This window comes from Chiloscyllium plagiosum, unplaced genomic scaffold (assembly GCF_004010195.1).
Source record: "Chiloscyllium plagiosum isolate BGI_BamShark_2017 unplaced genomic scaffold, ASM401019v2 scaf_10954, whole genome shotgun sequence".
NCBI classification, from domain to species: domain Eukaryota; kingdom Metazoa; phylum Chordata; class Chondrichthyes; order Orectolobiformes; family Hemiscylliidae; genus Chiloscyllium; species Chiloscyllium plagiosum.
In genome coordinates this window covers 1-16,790 of record NW_025212185.1, presented here as the reverse complement: position 1 = coordinate 16,790, position 16,790 = coordinate 1, and the positions used below count along the sequence as shown (strand labels likewise).

Below are 16,790 nucleotides of genomic sequence, written 5' to 3'. Positions count from 1 at the left end.
ATCTTTGAACTTACTGATCAAAATTGCTACATTCTTGACTAGATCGTTCATATACGCTGCAAACAGCAAAGGATCCAGCACCAAGTCATATAGTAAGCCACTGGACACAAGATGTCTTCACAATGACTACCTTTGACCATTACCTTCTGCCAACAAATAAACCTTCGATGCATTTGCCAAACTGCACCAGCTCCCATGAACCCTTACCACATTGAAGATGCAAGATCTGGTCAAAAACCTGATTGAAGTCAAGAAGCATTACATCCACTTTTTACACCCGATGTCACATCTCATTGCCTCTCCGGAAAACAGAATCAACCACTTCCGATATGATATCACTTCCACCAAAGCCATGCTGAATTTTATTGCTTAAACCTTACAATTCCAACTTTTAATGAATGCTGTTTCTTAGATTTACTTATTAACTTCCCCCAAGTTTTCTACTTTTAAACATAGAGGAGAAAGTGAGGTCTGCAGATGCTGGAGATCAGAGCTGGAAATGTGTTGCTGGAAAAGCGCAGCAGGTCAGGCAGCATCCAGGGAACAGGAGAATCGACGTTTCGGGCATAAGCCCTTCTTAGGTTTATGAGTGAAACTACACATTGTCATTTAGCTCCTTTCACCCGATGATAACTCTTATTATCTCTCTGACCGATAATTTACTCTCTAGCTGAAATAATCTTGTGTCTCTTCTGTTTCATTCTGGAAAATGGGAATGGAATTGAATACAATGTTGAGACCAACAACAAGCTGTCCATTTGTTCTTGACACTGTCAGTGTATGTTCACCCTCAGAGGTAGGAAGACTGTTTGTGCTGATAATACGGAAAGTAGCGCCTGGTGTATCTTTCTCAGCTGGCGCGCAACTTCCTGTTTCTATGTGCCAGCAGCAAGCCACACATCTCACTTCTGATCAGAAAATAAACCCAGGGGATGCAATCTGGCGGAATCATCTGCCAATGTGGCCTATTTCAGGACACAGAGTATGAAGTGATCACATTGAAGTGACATTTGCAAATCCACCTTTCGATGTCTGTTTCACGGTCTGATTCCAGGACATCATTGGACGAGTCTCTCGACCATCTAACAAGCTCATTCGATTCACTAACGTCTGGAGGACATCGACATGCACCTTTTCATGTCTTTGATCTTGTACTACTTGTTACTCTCTCTTCAGAGTTAATGTTCCCAGTTTTTGATTCTGTCTTCTGTATCCATCACCTTCCCAGCCGAATACATTCTGTTTGATCTGTTTCCTAAATTTTGATCAACTAAACAAATAATACAGTTTTGTACAGACAGGTATGTCGGTGTGTCAGATTAACAGAATCAATATATGGAGAGATCACCTTGGCTGTATCTAACTCTGACCGACATTGAATTCAAATAAACCACAGCACTGTATGGTTTCAAACTTTGCAAATCCTCTCTCTTTGAAAGAGCTTGTTCTAACGGTAATTATTTTCTTGATTATTTCAGAAACTATGACTAAAAATCCCTATTTTAACAAAGTTTCAAATATTATTAAAAGTTGCAACCCTGGCATTTCCTACAGTGAGCTTTGTGGTGTTTAAATGTTCTGGTCAAAATGTGCTTCAAGCAGAAGACTTAAACATTGGTTTCTCCGAGTTCCCAGCCATTGCCCTTGCAGTTCCATAATAACTGCAAGCTATTGATAAGCCCCAGAATGAACAGAATGTCCAGGCCCTGTACACATCCAAACGCCATGATGTCGGCCTCGAAGCCGTCCGTTTCTTCCTGTCATGTCAACCCAAGCAGATGTAATAGAAAAGTAATTTATAGTATATTGAAATGCAAACAGAGATGTGAATTTGTGTCTCTACATTCTTCCCAGCTAAATTAATCATTTCAGAAATGCCTTTGTTAAATTTCATGGATCATTCGTTGGTCCATTCCACGAACCTTGCGAGGTCCTTGTTAAATTCTGAACCATCAGGCGATGGTTCACAGTGGTTGCGAGTTTCATTTGACAGCAAATTGTGAAGTTATGCACTGTATGCCAATGTCTTCAGTAAAATTTAAAGCAATCACAGCTCCAAACATTTACAAAATATCACTATGGATCTTCCTTGAATCCAAAACAAAAATTGTCCCTTTGATCAATGATTTCTAAAATTTACTCACACATCTGTTGTGAAGGACGTTTTCAAATAACTTGAAGTGCAAATGGTTCACATCAGTCGGAATACATTGACATTTCATGTGTTACCCCACACAAAAAGAAATCAAGCAAGTTTGTTGTCACGAGTTGCTCTAAGCAAGTCTATGATAGACTGTTTTATCAAACAAAATAATTTCCAATGTTGTGAGGTCTCGTCTATCTTTTATGCAATGGTCTGAATTTTGTGTCTGACTGCAGATGAAACTGGCTGATCTGGGTAAAAGTACAGTTTGTGCCTTTCACATTGTTGACTTTAGTTGAATAAAGTGGTGTTGTCCCAGGCATCGTCGAGCACCATTAATTAGACCATTAATTTCCACATCACTAGCCAGACTATCAGGTTGGAAATAAATTGAACTGTTGCCAGAAACGTTACAGCTTTAAGTGTTAAGTCCCCTCACAAACAGGATGCCGTTATGACTTGTTATTTCTATTCAATGTAATCATTAGTTTGCTGGATTCTGAGCAGCTTTGTTAGACTGCAATTTGTTTTTTTTTGTGTGAGGTTACATCATGTTCTTGGTTCTGTTGAAAATGTTTGTAGAGCTAGTTCTGCTGCAAGACACCGTGTTGTGATCTGGTGATCGTCGATCTGTTGAGGAGGGACTACGCTTGGGTAACATTAAATGTGTTATATTTGGGAAACCGTTTCTGGTTTCTACATAGTTTTTGCAATGTTAACACGGTTGGTGACAGTGAACCGCTCCAGGTTCCTCATTCAATGCAATCAGCATGCGAGGTGAAATTTCATAAAGCCTATTATTAAGTGAAAGGCAAATCGCAAAGGTTTTAGAAATGAAGGGAAAACGGATACCTTCGGGCGCCATTTTTACTTAAAAAATAAATAATTTAAGGATTAATCTAATCCATGCTTTACAATCCAAATTCAGAACTCAACTATCTAGTTCAATCAGAAGGTCTGTCTTTAAACAGTTTACAAGTCATAGAGAAATATAAATAGAATTTCAAAAGTCTAATGTTATGATAGTTCTTGCTCTTGAGCAAAAATGCCATGACTGTGTTATAATTGATCAAGAAATACCTTTCAATTCCGCTGTACACTACATACATATTTTTCTGGCTGGAAAAGATCATTGGCAACGACCATTTGGAAATTCTGCTCAATTCTATGAAGAACAGATCAGTTTCATTGCTTTGATCAGTTTCACACGTAACTTGAGTTAATTAATTGTTATGTCCCTGATTAAACTGGATTTGCAGGATAAAAATAAAACATTAACTGAATTATTTAATCTGCACAGTGCTTTAAGTGTTCCCAATCTGTGCATTTTAAATACATTGTTACATTTTACAACAAAATAGCAACTGAAGAGTCATTCTTTCGGAAACAGCTGCTGTAGTGAATTATGTGACCAAGGCCAAATTTCGAATTAATTAAAATAATCCACTCATGAACTCGCAGGGCAGCATGGTGGCTCAATGGTTGGCACTGCTGCCTCACAGCGCCAGGATCCCAAATTCGATTCCACTATCGGGTGACTGGCCGTGTGGAGTTAGCACATTCTCCCTGTGTCTGCGTGGGTTTCCTTCGGGCACTCTGGTTTCCTACCACAGTCCAAAAGATGTGCAGGTCAGGTGATTGTGCAATTCAGCACAGCCATAGTGTTCAGGGATGTGTAGGTAGGGTGCATTATTCACGGGTAAATATAAATTAGGGAGAATGGGTCTGGGTCGGCTACTTACTGTTCAGAGGGTCGTGTGGAATTGTTGGGCCAAATGGCCTGTTTCAATACTGTAGGAACTCTACTCTTAAAACCATGGGAGTAATTGCTGCGAACGCAGAGAAATCATTTTACATCGATGTGTTCAGACGTATGCAGAGTTCACAAAGTTGCAGAAGACATGAACTAGAGGATAACAGAGCACATTGTTTATTCAGACACTGAAAATAGAGTAATATTTATTTTAATTAATGTACTTGACGGATTTATTGCAATGTAGCGATCGGAAGGAATCTGCTCATTTTAATTAAGTGTGACAATCATTTAGATTAGATTTCCTGCAGTATGTATCGGGCCATTTGGCCCAACAAGTCTACACTGACCCTCTGAGTTGGACCAAAGGAACTGTTTCTGTGCTGTACGACTTTATGACTCACTGACTTTATGGTGGAGTAGGCTCAAAGTTGGAAGGTGGTGAGCAAGTGAGGGGCTAGATTGGGCATGTGGGACAGTTTGGGCTGGTAGGCTGTGAAGTGTTGGCTGGCTGCTGGGTAAGCTTGCATGCACTCTGTCTAGCAAGGTGACATCAAGGTAAATGGTAATGGTCACAGGATAATTTGTTCGAATTGTGCTTGGTAGGTGAGGGGTAGTTTGAGCTGAAATGCAGGAGGTCTGTCTTTGCCAGGCTGGTTTATGGAGAGATGCCAGGCTGGTTAGTGTAGAGGTGGGCAGAGTGCCAGGATGTTTCGGGGATGGAAGGTCACTGTAATGAAGTGACAGGTTGACGTGTTGATCAAATGCAAAGCTCGGAGTCTGGCAAAATGGTAGGTGGTAAAGCACAGATGCGAAAGGAGCTAGGATGCAATGTGCACAGGTTGACTTGGGTAAGATGAGAGGTCAGTGACCAAGGGCTGAGGTCATGTCTTAGGTAGTGCTTTTGTCAGAGGTTGTGAAAATGATGGTGCCAGGTCCAGTCAGGGCCAGATTCACCATGGGCCAGGTGCAGGGTGGCAGGAGTGTAAATGACTGAAAGGAATTGAGATCATATGTCCATCTGGAATATAGAACATAGAACATTACAGTGCAGAACAGGCCCTTCAGCCCTCGATGTTGCGCTGACCTGTGGAACCAATCTGAAGCCTATCTATCCTACACTATTCCATTTTCATCCATATATTTATCCAATGACCTTTTAAATGCCCTTAAAGTTGGCGAGTGTACTATTGTTGCAGGCAGTGCGTTCCATGCCCCTACTACTCTCTGAGTAAAGAAACAACCTCTGACATCTGTCATCTATGTCCTGTCCTGCTAGCCATCACTATTCAAGGAAAAAGAGTTTCACTGTCCACCCTCTGTTTATCTTTTGTGTCTCAATTAAGTCACCTCTCAACCTTCTTCTCTCAAACAAAAACAGCTTCAAGACCCTCATCCATTCCTCATTAAACCTTCCCACCATGCTAAACTACATCCTGGTAAACCTCCTCTAAACTCTTCCAAAGATTCCACATTCTTTTTATAATGTGGTGACCAGAACAGTACACAATACTCCCAAGTGCGGCCACACCAGAGTTTTGTACAGCTGCAGCCTAACCTCGTGGTTCTGAAACTCAGTCCCTCTATCGATGAAAGCCAACACAAAGTATGCCTTCTTAACAACTCCATCAAACTGGCTGGCTACTTTTAGGGATCTATGTACATGGACACCGAGATCTCTCTGCTCAGCTACACTACCAATTTGGATTGCCTTGGATGTGTTTCGTGTGATATGGGGTTGTGTGTTCCGGGCATGACTGGGTGTATAGCAGAGTTTGTCAATGTGAATGGAAATTTAGGTCTAGGCAGAGTAAGTGCAGTGGTTAGTCTGAAAGATGAGGTTTGGTGGTGAACTGCATGTCAGTTTGATAGTTATTAAAGTTAAAGATTACTTGTTCATTTCTCAAATCATATTTACGTACTCAGCTGTAACACTCCAAAGTCTCTGAACCTTAATGGTCCTCCATTTTTCAGAGGCCTCCAGAACTCAGATAATTGTAAATTAGATGTTTCAACTTCCAGACAATTGGCATGAGTTCACCGTGACAGCCATCCTCCTAGTCCCAGTGCTCAGCTCCTGCCTGTGCTGCTGCTGCAGTGACCTTCCTCCCAGAGAGAACATTCTACCTTGCATTGATAAGTGAGGAAGGCTCACTGGACCTGATTTCCAAGTATGGGGACGGCAAACACAAGGGGACTCAACTTTAAAGTGAGGGGAGATAGGTATAAGACAGATGCCAGAGGTAGTTGCTTTACTCAGAGAGTAGTAAGGGTATGGAATGCTTTGCCTGCAATGGTAGTAGATTCGCCAAGTTTAAGTACATTTTAAGTCGTCATTGGACAGGCATATGGACGTATATGGAATAGTGTAGGTGAGATGGGTTTCAGATTAGTATGACAGGGCAGCGCAACATCGAGGGCTGAAAGGCCTGTACTGCGCTGTAATGTTCTATGTTCTATGATTCACTCTGATTTCTCTCCAGGGGTACTGCCAGCTGTTGGGTATTTCCAGCAGCACGGCACCTAGTGGGGCGGCACACTGGTTCCGTGGTTAGCGCTGCTGCCTCACAGTGCTAGGGACTCGGGTTCCATTCCAGCCTCGGGTGACTGTCTGTGTGGAGTTGGCACTTTCTCCCCATGTCTGTGTGCGTTTCCTCCCACAGTCCAAAGATGTGCAAGCTGGGGGAATTGCAAATGTTGTGTTCAGTGATTGGGAGTTTAGGTGCATTAGTCAGGGTTAACTGTAGCATAATAGGGTAGGGGAATGGGTCTGCATGCGTTACTTTCAGAGGGTGGGTGTGGACTTGTTGGGCCAAATGGCCTGTTTGCACACACTGTAGAATTTCGATGAATCTGCATTTCCTTGGTTTGTATTTTGTGAAACTTCTCTGCTCTTCACAGCAATCTAGTGAAAGTGTCAGTTGGTGAGATCTTCAAACAGTTACTGGGGTGGGATCAGGATGTTCTTCTTCCTGAATTATATGGTAATGGTCAAGGTCGAGGGCATGTTTCTAAAGAGGTAACCAATGATCATGATCAGCAACTGGTAGGAAACAAAAATAAACTCCAGTTATGCTGTAGAATTCAGCGGGAGCATACTGGCAAATGTTGACCTGATAAGGTCAAATTAACAGAAACTGACATGCTCAATTGGTCATTCTATTGTAGACACCGTCTTCCCCCACGCTTTATGGCCTGGTCTCCTCCTGTCAGGAGTACAACACCGGTTCTGCAATCTTTGGTTGTTTGGCGATGGACTATTCCCCCGACGTCACCAAGGTAACCTTGAAGAAAGGAGGGGAGCTAATCAAGAATGGATTGAAGACATATCCATCAGTGAGAAATAAGAAGGAAACCTACACCCTGAGCAGCCAGTTAACCCTGCCCGAGTCAGCGGTAGATTGCCCCAGCAAAATCTACTGTGAGGTTCAACACAGCGGTTCACACAAGAGCAAAGTAATGCCATGTCCAGGTAAGTGTTGTGGGAACTGAGATAAACAGAACATCTGGGATTAACATGAATAAGGCATTATTTATAACAGTTTTCATAGAATCACCTTATACAACACAGGAAAAAGGCCGTTTGATCCATCCAGTTCACGCCTTTCAATAACAGCCACCTAACTATTCCAGTCTCATGTGCCAGCACATGATCCATTGCCTTGTGTGACTTGCCCTTGCAAGGATACTTCATACTTATTATGAGGGGCTCAGTCTCTACATGACTTATAGGTGCTGACCTCCAGGCTAACACCACTCTCTGTTTGATTTTGTTTTCCCCTGAGATCCACTTGGAAACTCCTGGCCTTACCTTCACCCTGTGCCCCTGAGGCATTGATCTCTCCATCAAGGGAAAGGTTTCATCCAGTTTACCCTGTCTATGCCTAAAATAATTCTAGACATCATGATAATCTTCTCCCTAATTCTCCTCTGCTCCAAGGAAAACCCCTGTCTATCTAATCTAGTTTCATAACTAAAACCCTCCAAACCAGGCAAGATCCTGGCAAATCTCATCAACACTGCCTTCAGTGTAATCACATTCCTTCGATAACATGCACACAATGCTTTAGTATGGCCTAACCAGTGTTCTATTACGTTCCAGTATCATCTCCCTACTCTTCATTGTCAATGTCTAGGCTAATAAAATCAAATATCCTCCCACTTTTTTAGCCTCTTTATCCAGACGACACAGTACCATAGAGGATCGGTGGGTACATGCACCAAAGATCCTCAGGCCTTTCCAGGTTTCCACCATCCAAAACGTCATACCTCACAGATTCTTCTGCCGAATTACATCACCTTATATTTATCCAGAATAATTTCCATTTGCAACTTTTCTCTTCAGATACAACCAACCCTTTTATATCCTCCGGCAATCCAAAGCCATTATGCTCATGACTTACCAACATGACAGTTTTCATTTCATCTGTGAATTCACTGGTTAATCCTCCTAAATTTGAGTCTCAATCATTGGTATGTAAGAGAAATAGCAACGAAATCAACACCAATCCCTACAGAACACCAGGAAACATAGATTTCCAGTCACGCAGACACCCAATGACTATTATCCCCTGCTCCCACCACTCAGCCAGTTCGAGATCCAATCTGTCAAATTAACTTGGATCCCATTGGTTCTGATTATTGCTATCATCTGGACATCGAGTTATCTCTCTGAAAACTACTATCAAATTGTTACACATGACTTCCTTTCAATAAAACCGTGCTGAAAATTGTTGATTATCTTCCAAATGAAGACTAATTTCACTTCTCAATAGTTTCCTTACCACTGAGACTAGCTAGACAGATCTGTGTTTTCATTATTTATTCCTTCCTTCGTCCTGCATAACAATGCAACGTTGGCTGATCTACACTCACTTGGCACAACTGCTGTGGCCAGACAGGAATTCTAAATTATTGTCAGCGACCCAACTATTTCATCCTTTGCATCGCTCTACCGCTTGGTATACTTTTCATCTGCCCTGGAAATATAACCACTTTTCATTCAACACATGTGTCCTAATTTCTGAAAACTGCATCACAACACCCCTCCATGATTTCTGTCCCCACATTGTCCGTCTTACCAGTGAATACTGACACAACACATTCATTTTAACCACAACCTAATCCTCCGGCTCCACTGCAATAATAACTTAATGGGCATTACTGTTTCCTGAATAATTCTTTTATTATGAATGAGCCTGTAACTTAAAAAAAAAATTCCCTTTATTTTGACTGCTATTATTTTCTCATGGTCCCTTTTGCTCTTCTAATTCCTTTGTCTTTCAAACTCCTCCTTGCACGTTCTGTACTCCATATTAGTTTGTATTATTTTGAGATTTCAGTATAGATCAGAAGCCTCCCTTGTTTCTCTTTATCTTCCCCTCCATGCCCTTTGGTGTCCAGAGCCCGTTGCATTCTTGGTCCCACGCAGTGGCTTCCTGGGAAATGTCCTCCCTGTGATTTTCCTATCACTTTCTTAAATGTGTCACACTGCTCTGACTCAGATTTACCAATAAGTGTCAGCTTCTAGTCCACTCTGGTCAAGTCATTACCTGATCTTACTAAAATTGTCCTTCCCATTTTCAGAACTTTGGGCCAATTTCTATTCCTTTACAGTACAATCTGAAATCCAATTGATTTACTATCACTGTCTGCAAAGTGCTCCACCATTGATGTTTTACCCACTGGGTCGACTTCATTCCCTAAAGCTAAGTCCAGGTTCACCCCACTCTTGCAAGGTCTGGATTAAAATTCTCTGTATTAAACACATACTTTGTTCAAATATTCTCCTGGGGGCATTTTCAGAATTGTGCTCCCTCTAAATTTTTGACAAAATGAATATCCAAGCCTATGCTGAGGAAGTTAAAAACCTCTTTTCTCATTCCCCTATTTAATTTACATGTCTCTGAAATTTGCCCATGTATTTGCACTTGGTCTTTTGGACCTATAGTAAGGTCTACTGTGCTCTCCCAGTAGTTAAGTTTGCAGTATTTTGGTTTTGAAGTACTGTCCATTTGCCTTTGTTCGAGGAGGTATGCATGATTTCATTTCTTTTTACAGCCTAAAATACTCTTGCCAGAATTGCGACAGAAGCAACATTCTGTACCGCACAACCCTTTTCCATCTTTCCCTGTCTCGCCTGAAGGCACTAAATCCTTAAATATTGAATAGTCACTCCTGCCCCGCTCTCAATATGTCTCTGTGATAGCAACCGCATTTATGCCGTTAATTCATCTGCCTTGTTCATCAGACTCTGTCATTAAAATGAATACCATCCAACATTGCTATCTCCCTTCTGATGTTACCGGCCTATAATTCTATGCCTCCTTGACTCCCTTGCTGGGTCCTTTAGGTTTAGCCCTTCACATTGCCCTTATGATCATTCTGCGTGGATCCCAATTTCTCAAGCACTCTGCACAATAATGATTCTTGTAATATTGAAGATAGTATCCATTAACTGCAAGAAACCTTCATATATGAGAACTGATTGTATTTGCTATGAAATTTGTCAGATAATATATACGATGTGTTTCCTAACTTCCAATTATTGTCCAACCAACTGTGAGCTCCAGAGAAGAAATTGCAAGCAGCAAGTTTGCAACCGTCGTCTGTTCAGTCATCGAGTTCCATCCGAAGTCAATCTCCGTGAGTTGGTTGAAAAATGGCCGACCCTTGGATTCTGGCTTCTTCACGTCTCCCGTGTGTGAGGCGAACGGGAACTTCTCAGTGACGAGTCGGCTGATGGTCCCTTATGGTGAATGGTTCAACAGCGCAGTCTCTACCTGCCAGGTCACTCATGGAGAGAACACTCAAAGTAAAAACATCACCGCACTCCAGGGTAAGAAACACATACTGAGAGAGCGACAAATCATTCTGAACTCTGATGTGAATCAAACACACTAATTTATCAGGCATGGTAAACAACACGGTACAGCTTCTCATTTCACAACATGCCATGTGTCTCTTAATTCAGTTTGAGTGTTACATTAGCATTGCGCATATTTCAACATTTTAGCAAATCAGAAAAGCATGTTTCCTCTCTGTTGAAGATAGATATATAGACAGTGAGCTTTGTTAAATAGTTCGTTGCTTGACCATGCTGTGAGAGGCATTCAGAGTGCTGAATCCTTGCTTGGTAGTGGCTTCAAGGATAAGTTTGAGGTTGGAAGGGAGATATTGGAGAGATATCTGATTGAAACATAGAAAATACTGAGAGACTGAGATCGAGTGAATGTGGAACAGATGTGTTGCTTGGGAGCTGAGATTAGGACCCAAGGACACAGTCTCAGGATCAAAGGCTCACCGTTTAGAACTGAGATGGGGAGGAATTTCTTCAGCCAGAGGGTGATACATTTGCGGAACTTGTTGCTGCAGAGGGCATGGAGGCCGGGCCATTGTGTGTATTCAAGCCAGAGATAGATCAGCTCATGCTTAGTACGGGGAGAAGGCAGGAGAATGGCTTTAGCCCGAAATGTTGATTTTCCTGCTCCTTGGAGGCTGCCTGACCTGCTGTGCTTTTCCAGCACCATTCAGATCTAAACTCTGTATTGACCGAACAGCCTTATTCTGATCTTCTATCTTATGAGGTTGTAGTCTCAAAATCACATGGTTAAAATATGCAGTGACCCTTAATCGAAAATAAATCAAAATGTGTTCAATGCTTCATTCCCTGCTCAGGAATAACTTGTTGGCTTTCAACATTGTTGAACATTGATTTTTATCTGGTACTGAGCTCGTTAACTTCATTTATAGGATCAGACCACAGGCAAGAGGGTATCACATTTGATTAACCAGGATAAACGTGATCTCACTGAGCTTCTTTAAGATGCTCTCTATAATTAGTGAATGAGGCAGGAGAATAACTTCTGGTGGAAATGCTACAATAGTGATGAATGAACCAGGAATTTGAGACAGGCTGATTTAGCATGGTTTGGGGTGGCGATGTTTACACAGTGAGTAGAGGATGTCTGTAAAACTAGTGCACATTTTCATCGCGTTTGTAGTTTAATTTAATATGGTTTTGCTTGTCTTTTTCCCCTGTTCTATGAAGAAATTTAAAAATGCAGATTGGTAAATAAATTGAAAGTGCAGACCAGTCATGAACTAACTGAATGGAGGGAAAGCCTTAAGGGGATGGGTATCCTTCACGTTATCCAATGCTGTACTCAGTGTCTTGTTTTCAGATCTACTCCAAACACAGCCAACGAGGAACAATGACATAAATTAGAGAATGACATCACACCAATAACGCAAAGTATTCTCGATCACGTTAAATGTAATGAACAGAATTTCCATGACTGTTCATCGTTCCTGTAACACTTTAGAACTGTGCAAAGAGAATAATTTAGGATGTGATTTGGCAGTCAGCGTGACCAGCAGCACTTGCACCTAAGGGTTATGAACATGGAAATGAACTCATTATATTCAGATTACTCTTGATACAAGTATAAATAGATGGTCTTAAGTGAGAGACAAACTCTGAAAGAAAGGTAATTCCATGATGGTATTTTCAGTGATTTTACTTTTTTCACAGGTTTCACTTGTTACAAAGCCAGTGTTCTTTAGGAATAATTACACAGGGCATGTCATAGGTAATCACAAATGCTTTCACAGATCAAAATACATCAACAATAGTAAGCATCGTTTCAGTAATGGTTGGAGTTGCCATTTTGAAGGTGGTGTCTTCACCCTGTGAAGAAGTAATCTGGGTGTTTGTATCATAAAGGGGCATTTTTCATTGACTTTGATTTTTGTTTCATAGAAGATAGCGAGTGCCACCCTAACACCGTTAAACTCCTCCCACCGCCAGTAGAACAAGTCTTACTGGAGGCAACGGTGATGTTAACTTGCGTTGTGTCCAGTCTTCCTTCTGGAGTCAACGTGACCTGGAAACAAGAAAAGAAGCCTGTGAAATCAGAGATTGCTGAGCAGCCTGGACAGAATCCCGACAGTGTGATCAGCAAATTAGACATTTCTACTGAAGCCTGGCTGAGTGGCGTTACTTTTGAATGTGTGGTGTACCATCAGAATCTACCAACTCCGCTGAGAGACTCCATCCACAAGGAGAAAGGTGAGCGGTGAGATTAAAGCACACAGGATCCCATGTGTAATCCAGATCCAGTTACATCAATGACAGGCTTTGATTGGTAATGAACAAACACCGTTGGGAGCATTAATGATGCATCTGAAGGCAGGATAGCTAAGTAGCTGCTTAAGAAAAAGATGGACCAAAGGATATTGTATTCTGATTAAGTCAGATAAGGTGGGAAGAAGCCTGGGTTGTGATGTCACCATCAGCAATGGCAGTTGGACAGAATGCCCTTGTTGTGGGCTGGAAACACGGAGGCAACTTTCACATTAAACTTTACATTTTTTTACTGAACAGAATGTGTACCATTATGCTCCTTTAGAAAACGAAAGTGAATAAATCCCAAATTAAAAATGGTGTATTTTAATATTTAGTGAAATTGTGATATTGGTTCAGGATTTTTTTTGGTTGATTTATATTTGTCTCAAATATTCTGCAGTGACTAATCCGCTGGAGCCAGTGTCGGTCCTCCTGCCACCACCAGAAGAAATCTCCGCTCAGAGGTTTCTCTCCCTGACCTGTTTAGTGAGAGGTTTCTCCCCCTGAGAGATCTTTGTCAAGTGGACAAACAATGACAAGCCGGTGAATCCCAGTAGCTACAAGAACACCGAGGTGATAGCGGAGAGTGACAACATCTCCTTCTTCACGTACAGCCTGTTATCCATTACAGCGGAGGAGTGGGCCAGCGGTGCTTCTTGCTCCTGTATGGTGGGACATGAAGCGATTCCGTTGAAGATCATAAACAGAACAGTCGATAAATCCAGCGGTAAACCGAGTTTCGTAAACATTTCATTTCCACTGATGGACACTGTTAATTCATGTCAATAAAAATCTCAAAGTTGCATTTAATAATTCAACAGAAGTAATAAAGTGTTTTTTCTTCCAGTTGTGAGTTAAATATTGAATTAATTGTTTCTCACTCTGACTTACATTGCATCTGTTTAGTTAAAGTGGATTATTAACAGGTCTAGGACAAGTGTCTTGTGCAGTTAATGTTCTCTGCGCAGATACACCCTGGGTCAGAGACAGAGTAAAGCCCACTCATTACAGGATTCCGCCAAGTACCTTATCCATCCTAAATCCCTCTGTGACAAAATCTGACAATGTTCATTTTATGTCAAGGGTAGAGCACGAGTTTTGAACTTGGTGTTCTTGATTCCCCCGATTGGACATTCTTACAAAATTCAGGTCAGTTTTAAACTGACACATTGCACCAATTGGAAATGTAAATTTAAGACACTTTAAAATTAAATTTGATTGGAACATACCAATCGTAAAGAGTGCAGAACAGTTTGAATTTAACCTTTGTTTCTGGGGAACTTCCAGGGATCTTGCATCAGCGCATGAGTTGACAGAATGTATCTTCACTTTCACAGCAAAGAGAATCGACAGATAAGTTGTCGTGTAGCAGAGGGGAGGGGAACAATGAATGGTCTGTCCTCTTGCTCCCTGTGCAGAGTTTTCATGGTAGATGTCCTCTGTAATGTAACCCAGTTACTAACAGGAACAGTCAGCTTCTTGCTTACTGTCCAAAGATTTAACATTTCCAATCAACATAATGCCTTTGAAACATGTTGGACGCGCTTGGCTCTGTTAACAAATGATAAACATTGATTCCCATAAACCAAAACTGGTGTTTGCATCGTCCTGGTTTGAATTCCATAGTTTTGTCTCAGTTTTCTGGAGCACATGGGATCAATTCTGGTATTCAAATACCTGATATCATTTTGTTTCACATACAAAACACAAGTAGACATTTTCTCATAAACATATTCAGAAATGTTATCTCTGGGGCAGTGGGAATTTGAACTCACGCTTTTTCTCTCAGAGACAGAAATTCTATCACTGCAACAGAAGAGTTGCTCATAAAACGCCTATCTCTCCACGATGATGGGAAATGTTTCCTACAACACCAAGGTCAAATCTAATTATGGGCAATGCATTAAAATTAGAACAATAAATTAGAATAATAAAAATTGCAGTCTGGTATAAGAACAGATACAGAGAGATGATCACAAATACACATGTAATGATGCATATACGGGCTCTCACCTAAAGACACGTGCATATAGATAAGATGTCACACATGCATACTCGCACAGAGACACACATGCAAGTGGTACTTGAACACTCACCTAAGCTCATACAATAACTCACATACACCGAAAGAAAATCATTTGCACAAATGAACAGGGGTACTCGCACATAACCATAGTAACATAGACACACGGTAACATACAAATTGGCATGAATGCATATACATTCATACAGCACAATGTGTACAGACATACACGCATGAACACACAGATACAAATTCCGAAAAATGTCCTCCCACGCGTCAACTCACACAGGCACGTAAGTGCACAGAGATAAATATTAATATCATTATTTTCCCATTTTCAGAATCACAAGCATACGATGACAGAGGCAGCTTAATTAGTTATTTTTAAACCACATTGATCAACATATATACAATATCACAGGCACACACAAATTCAGAGTCTCACAAGCAGACACACAAGTGCATAGATCAACAAATAGAGGGGCGTTTATTAAATAAGGATAATGGGCACAAGCATCAGCAAGCATCCACAAACAATAACACAAACAAACTTATCAGGAGATGGTTTGGGAAAGATTGCCACACAAGCAAACATCATCATATAAATATAAACAGCCATCAAAACATAACATTGCATGCTAACATTTATTAAGCATAAACATGAAAATAACCCAGTGTAGGTAGGATCTGAAACAGACACATAATCACACATTTTAGATAGCACTAATGAAAAGTGAACACTCACAAAAACATTACAAGATAAGCACAGGCAGCAACGAAGTGGCATATTAGCATGATGATGCTTACGCAATGTGAAAAGACAAAACTTTAGGTGCACAAACACATGAGCACACCAGCAGTAAAGGAACAGGAATATGTTTATTCATGCACAGACTCCAACATGGGCAAGAGTGAAGTAAGAGACTCTCATAACCACATACACAAACATTAAAGGAAAATCAAACACACCAAGCAGTAGATCAAATAAATTAAGGGACACATATACAAAAACTTACTCCTACAAACAAAAATATGAAGCAATATCCTGACTGTGATGTCACTTATATTCACGATTTGCCAAGCAATTGGTCACCAATACATAAAGATGAGAATGACATTTGAACTTGTATTCAGTGATGGCCACACTTTTCAACTAAAGTGCTGTCACAGCCTATATTTAAAATATAATGATATAATTAAAATAATCATTCGTAATAAGCATTCCTCAAATAATAATATCCTTAAATAATAGATTAAAAGAAAAATAATTTAAAACGTTCTGACATGGACAATGAAGAAAGAACATGTGCAGTTAGTATTTGTAATTTCTTGCTGAGAGTCAATAATGCACTAATAGATATAATAAGAGTCACACTTGAGAAATACCTGACTGCTTTATGAAGATGTAATGGTCTCTAATTACATGACTTGGATGCAGATAGATCGATCTGGATCAATAAACAATCTCAATGCGTTCTATCGGCTTTATATTCATAGATTCAATAGATCGCACTTGGATTGAAGACCATGAGGATGATAACAGCAACATCTGGACAACTGCTTCCACGTTCATCACCTTGTTCTTCCTGAGTATTTTCTACAGCGCTGCCGTCACTCTGGTGAAGGTGAGAATAATCACATCTTTCTCACGCCAAGCAGCCCAATATGTTTTGTGAAATCTCTAAGTGTGCCATTGAATAAACATTAAATATGAAAGTCCCTGATCATAAATATCTGCGTCATT

At 40.8% G+C, this 16,790-nt stretch overlaps 1 pseudogene; it reads left to right on the top strand.

Annotated features, from left to right (window-relative positions):
• The first annotated feature begins 7,148 nt into the window (after positions 1-7,148).
• Positions 7,149-13,827, top strand: LOC122547331 (annotated as a pseudogene).
• Positions 13,828-16,790: the final 2,963 nt, after the last annotated feature.